Raw genomic sequence first — 6,822 nt, forward strand, 5'->3', positions numbered from 1 at the left:
CCACGTCGAATTGAAGGTAGAGGTCCGCTCTGTGAGGATGAACGAACCCGTCACCTACGTCCACGTCGTATTCGATCTCCCTGTTCGCCTCGTTGAGATTGGCGAACGTGCGACGGTTGGGAGGGAAAGATTGCAATTCGTAACTTTCGATTTGCTCCATTTTCACTATGCATGTTATTTATTATACGTTGATCTCCACGATGGCCGTTGTAGTGGCACCTGCGAAATCCACCACCTCTCCTTTCTCGTTCGTCACCACCAACTCTATGTCGTCTATGCGGTTGCGGCATACTGGAAAATAGATCGGCGAAGAGGGTGTGTAGATGATCGGTTCCATGAATTCGGAACTGGGTTTGAACGTAGCTATGATTCCCGTCTGCTTGTGACTTCCTAACAATCCGTCCGAGGATTTTGTGATCATGCCTTCCGCCACGTTGCAGTGAACGTTTAGAGTCTCTATGGCTAGAAATTTAGGAATGTTGGTTGCCGTATGTTTGATGCCAGCTTCGAGTTTGGTGTTGTTCTCGAAACCTAAAAGTTCTCCCATGGTGCCCAGGTCCACGGTCTCCGTCGCCGACACAATTTCCACTCTGTGCGTGACCGAATTTTGAGAAAAATACGTGCCATTGGATAACTGAGCTTGCAAAGTGGAAAGATTGTATTGGCCTGGCGTGACGACGATGTGTTCGCTTCCGACACTAATTTTGTTGTTGTGCTGCGTGACGTTAGGTATGAGGTACATGCTGTAGAATGCACGCAGAGCTACGGATTTAGGATAGACGATGTCGTCGTGCAGCGTGAGTTTTAGGATCGAAGATTCGCTCGTGAGATGGAACACGCCCATCGTGTTTAAGATTCCACAATGCTTTCTGAAAATGTTCCACCGACGGGTTATTTATTTTAGACATGTATGCGAGAACGGAAAGGCATAGGTGGCCGCAGTTAACATCGGTGAAACCCTGGATGCGTTTGTCATTGTAGTAGAGGTTGGCAACACTGAGATACTTCACCAACCTGGCAGGTGGTGTGCCACCGAACGAATCGAAAACAAATGCATTGTTATCGTCAATTTTGAGGTAGCATATCCAATGTGTACCAGGATTTTTGTAACTGTCCAGGTTGACCACGCCATACTCCTTTTTCTTCACAGCAGAGGGTAGAGAATCGGACATGAAAACACCCCTGAAATTTTTTATTCCCAACAGTTCGATCAGAGATTCAATATCGAAGTTGGACAGGGCTTCTTCTTTTTTTATATTTTTTCAAAGCATCGAGGTTGCTTTTTTGTTTTTTGGTTATACCTTTCCCCTTTTTCTCCATAGCTAGGTTGTGACGTTTCTGTTCTTCCAATTCTGCCTTGTTCTTCTTCGAGTCGATGACGGTTTTCGCGATGGCGGCACTTCCGCCGGCCAAACTTCCAACGGCCCCCAAAGCTGCCAGGATGGCTGGGATGCTGAATATGAAACCTCCGATCTTTTGCTGTTTCCGCGAACGCTGCAAGCGTCTCAATTGAGGTGTGCTGAGAAGTAATTTCATTCCGTGTCCTTTCGTCAAGCAAGAACGTTTCTTCTCGCGTTGTTTCTTGGTGAGTAACCCATCGAGGGCACCTAGATTTTTTAGATTGGAGTATGGTATCTGGTACACGACACCCTTGGGCTTCATGTTTTTTTTTCACGTTATGTTATTTATATATAAATGTTCTGAGATTTTTCTTGTGTAATTTTTTTTACGGTATGTTATTTATATATATGTATGTTCCGAGATTTTTTTGTTTCGTTTAATTTTTTTTTCAAGGATATACTCCGCGCAGAGCCGTTACACAAATTCTATTACGTGCTTTGTTTTCTTACCAAGAAGTTCCTTTGTACCCTTGTACACGATTTGAGTTTTGTTTTCGATTAAAATAGCTAGCTTCTCGTCGGATAACATGTTAGCGTATCGATCTGGTAAAAATAGACTGTATTGTGCGTTGAGCAACAGACGCGCCTTGGGACCATACTGGGTAGAAACAATTGAACCGGAAGTTATCGTGTAAGGTTTGTCCACTTCCAATTCCTGAATTTTTACATATTCGACTGATGAATTTAGCATTTGTTTTAATGCTTGGGCGTCTAGTGATTGTTTACTCATTTTTATAAATGACAAACACAACTGCAGTTTTTTTTTTACGTAGTGTTATTTATATACCGAAGAAATTTTTTCACGGTTCGAGAAATTTTTTTATTTCTACACACCCCATCCAAATTTTTGTTTCGTGTTCATGGCGATGGTGGTGCCCAGTGCTGCAATTCTTTCTCCCAGCGAAGCGTCTCTGCTAACGAATCTTTCGAAAGCTGCGTGCTCTAACTTTCTGTCTGCTTCGTGACGTGCATCCAGATCGGTGCGAGTGGTGTTGTAGGCGATGTCGTGATCTTTGCATGCGGCGTCCAACGGATTCACACCCTTGTCTCCTCTCTTCAATCTTTTCTCGAGTTTGGTACCCGGTCCGCAGTACTGGTAGCCGGGTAAATGCATCTCGAAAGGTAACTTGTTGATGATGTCGTTCACGAGTCCTTTTCCTTCGGCCACGTTCCAGAATCTCGGAGGCAGCGTGTTGATAATTTTAATGAGGTAACCTATGCCCTTGTCGTCGTTTACGATGAAGTTGGAAAGTTTTGTGCTGATCATGTCCACAATTCCTACCTTCTCGTTGTAGAAATTACGATTGCCAGCATTCTCCTCTCCTGCAATAACCAACAACCTGTCTATGAGCTTGCGCACGTCGTCCACCCACACAAACTCTTTGGGCAGGGTGTTGTAGAGTTTGACGCCGCTGCCTGTTTTCACCTGGTTCCATATCGGCTTGATGAGATTTCTGTACTTCTCGCCGCTGCTGGATTTCACCCTATTCTGCGAGGCGTCGTTGTTCTGGTACAAGGCATCCGTCATGATCAAAATTTCCTTGTAACTCTGGTAATCTTCGTCGGTGTAATCTTTCGGCTGCTTTTTGGCAACGAGTTCCCACAGTCCCACCGTACCCGGATACCTGTTCCAACTATCCTTCTCGCCTAAATTAACTTTAATGTCGTTGCCTTCGAAGGTCACCTTCGATTTTCCAATCTTCCAAACCACACCGCCGCCTTCGTTGCTCTCCATGCTCGGATACAATCCGAACACTTGATCCTTGTCGAATTTCCCCGTGCTCAGGTAGTCTCGTGCCAAAGGTCCCAACTCGATCTTATCCAAAGACGACGGCGTGCTACCTATGGCTCGACGTCGTGGCGGTACGTCCTTCAGTTCGAACGGCGTCGAAGGAATGCTCGAAATGGGCGTGGGTACGATGTAACTTTTAGCTGCAAGTGGTACGAGTTCGTTGATCAAATTTTTATTTTGTTCCGTGACGCCTTTAATTTCTTTACCTAGATCGCTGATGGCGTCGATCACAGGTTGATCTTGACGTTTTTTCTCTTCGTAGAATCCGCGATTCTCGGATTTCCAACCTTTGAAGCGTTTCGCGAGGTAATCGCGAAGCTTGAGATTTTCGTCTTCGATTTTTCGTTTCGTCATAGCGTTATTTATACACATCGTTTCTCACAACGTTGCAACGTTTAGAAAGTCGTTGATTTTGTTTCTGTATTTTCCGTCGTTGGGTTTCCTCGTCATGTCGATCGTCGCGAATCCGAAATCGTCACTGTTCCAACAGTGGGAGCAGCAGCGTTCCGAAAATTGATTGTAGTTCATGTCTCCGCCTACGTAGTCATCGTACACGTGCTTGAGGTTGGTGTGATCTTGACGAAACAAACATATGAAATTAGCGTTGTCGCGTACTAACTGTTTTGGAATTTTCGAAAACGTTTGAGCTAGGAAGAAGCAATCTATTCCTTTGTGACGACCTTGCGTGAAAAAATTGCGAATTTCATTTTGATTTTCCAGGATGACATCGTCGAACACAACGACTGAATTTTTACGACAATCGTCGAGTGGTTTTATTTCCGAAGAGAACGTTGCAATATCCAGACCATCGTACAGTTTCATCAGTTGCTGGTATTTGGATTGCTCCAAACTTTTCGAGAACATGTACAGGTGCCTGTTCTTCCAATCTAACCAATTCGGTGCGAGGAGAAAATTGTCCACGAGCAGTGTTGTTTTCCCACACCCCGAAGGACCTACGATTAGACAGCGAATGCTGTCGGGAAGCAACTCGCCGTTCTTTTTTTTTTGTTTGACTTTCCGAATCCGGTAGACGCTTCACCACGTTCCACGTACTCACAAGATCACTTCGTTCGCGTCGATCCAACTCTTTTCCGGAAGTCCCAGCCATTTGACAAACAGTTTGTCGCCTTTCCTACGCAATACTTTCTCGATGAGGTACGTGTTGGGATGTTTTGTTTTAGAGAGTTCCTCTTCGTAAAATCTTCCTTTCAAAATCTCACCGCTACTATCTTTTATTATATACGTGTGTCGGTTTCCGGGTAAAACTCGAACCACCGTAAAAAGTTCCGTGCTCCAATTTTTTGTGAACCCCTTCTCGAAGGTGCGTTTGAATTTGCTGATCCTCACCTGGTCTCCAATTTTGAATTTTGATTTCTTGGTAGTCGTGGGAGTGTACTTTGGACAGTAAACTGTAGAAATTAAACGCTGCTCGTCAGATTTCGTAACATCAGCTGGCTTCATGCCTATCGTTCTGTGTACCGTATCATTATAGGTGTCGACGAGTTCCGGCAGTATGTCGACCCATTTGTAATTTCCTCGAAGCGTGAATCGTTTCCACATGTGTGTTTTCAAGGTTCGATTAAATCTTTCCACGATGCTGGCTTTGATGTGACTGAAGGTTAAATAATGTCGAATGTCGTGTTTCCGAATAAACTTTTGGAATACGGCATTGTAAAATTCCTTCCCCTTGTCTGTTTGCAAAAACCGAGGTCGTCTGCTGCTTTCGCGAAAAATTGTCTTGAATGCTTCCGTGACGCATGTCCCCGTTTTGGCTTTCAAAGGTAGAGCCCATGCGAATTTCGAAAACGTGTCTATGACGGTGAGGAGGTACTTGTTGCCATTGTTCAATTTATGCACATTTTTTAGATTGCCGCTACTCATCTCCACGAGGTCACTTTGCCAAAGGTCATCGATGCTCTTGGTTACCACAGCTAAACGCTCGTAGTTGCGGCGTGCAGGTTTATGCAATTCTTCGACGATGGCTTGCCTAGACATTTTTTAGAGATTACGTTTGAAGAGAAGCACAAGCGTGATGGGATTCAAAGAGGGTGGCACCTCACCAGTGTTTTGAATGATCAGCTTATCGCCGGCACTCACGTCAAAAACGGTGAGATCTTCGTCTTCGTGTATTTCATATATGTTGCGCGTTTCGTTCCAACGTGCCAGAGGAATGTTTCCTGCTTTCTGGACGCCACGATTCGATATCAAGGTCATGGTAGGAACGCTAGCTTTTCTGCCGTGAGACCAGTACGAAAATTCATTTATCTGAATCGTGCCATCGAGGAGAAACTTGTAGTACGGATGATAAGGATGTAACATGTACAGTTTGTTACCTTCGACGAACGTGGAGATTCTCTGTTGATTGGGTACGCTGTTGATTCGATGGCTTGCAGAGAATGCAGTTTAGCGAATTTAGTATCGACGCTAACGAGGTTGCTGTGAAGCTGTCCCAGTGTATTTTGTACGGGCAACAAATGTTCGACGATGGTATCTGTTACTGTAGAAAATGACGGTTTGATTTTCACTTCCACGTTCAACTGCTTGAAGTTTTCGTTGAGTTCTTGTAATTTGGCACCGAAAGAGGCCAGCGTCGATTCCTGCGTGGATTCCAGCACTCCAACTTGATCTCTGATGTTGACGACGATACTCTGAAGGTTCTCGACTTGATTCAATTTCGAACTTTTCTCGGTAAGATCGTTCACGATGCTTCGCATCTCGGTAAACTGTGTGTGAAGGTCGTCGACGCTCTGCGAAGTGGGCAGCGTCGACACCAGCGAAGCAAGTTCGTCTCGAATCTGTTCCACGTTCGCTGTTTCCGTTTCCAGTCGTTTCAGCATACGTGATATGCTCCTTTTCAAAGCGTGTAATTCTTTTGAGGTGGGGAGATTGGCCACCCTACTCTCGAGATCGCTCAATGAACTTTAGACGTCGCTCGAATCGGATAGTGCCGTCACCGCCGATTTCAATTTTTCCAAATCTTCGCTCGAAGGTACGCTCGTCCGTAACGATTCCAAGTCGCCCTGTATGTTGTCTAGTACGTGATGAAAATGAGCAAGGTTCGATTCGACGTTCAAATTTTCTAAATATTCGATCTTCTGCTGAACCGTGCTCAACGTGTCTTGTATGCTCGTCAACGCACTTGCTTCAGCGTGAATATTTTTAATTTCTTCGTTGATCAACTCCAGAGACGCCTGAAGCGTAGCGATGGTGGTTTGAATGTGTTCGAAATCTTGATAGGCCTCCAATTGAATTTTTATGTTCGCGACGCTTTTGCCGATGACCTGCAGTTCGTCTGACGATGGTAGGTTCGTCATTGTATCTTCCAAAGTCTGTAACTTGGATTTAATTTATTCCAACGTGCTGGCGAATTCTTCTTGTAATTTGGAAACAACAACATGCAAGCGTTCTACATCAATATCCTTCACGACGGTTTGAAGTTCAGAGAAATTCTTTTCGATTGCCGAAGTTCGTTCTTCGATTTCGAGTTTCAATTTTTCCAAATCTTCATTTTTCGATTGAAATTGCTGCAATTTGAGCAAATCATTTTGAAGCTTATCCACGCTCAACTGTATATTTTGAACGTTGTCGTAAGAAGGTACGTCGACATAATTTTTTATGAGCGTTTTCAGT

The sequence above is a fragment of the Lepisma saccharinum genome, chromosome 25, assembly GCF_977018435.1.
Source record: "Lepisma saccharinum chromosome 25, izLepSacc3.1, whole genome shotgun sequence".
NCBI lineage: Eukaryota > Metazoa > Arthropoda > Insecta > Zygentoma > Lepismatidae > Lepisma > Lepisma saccharinum.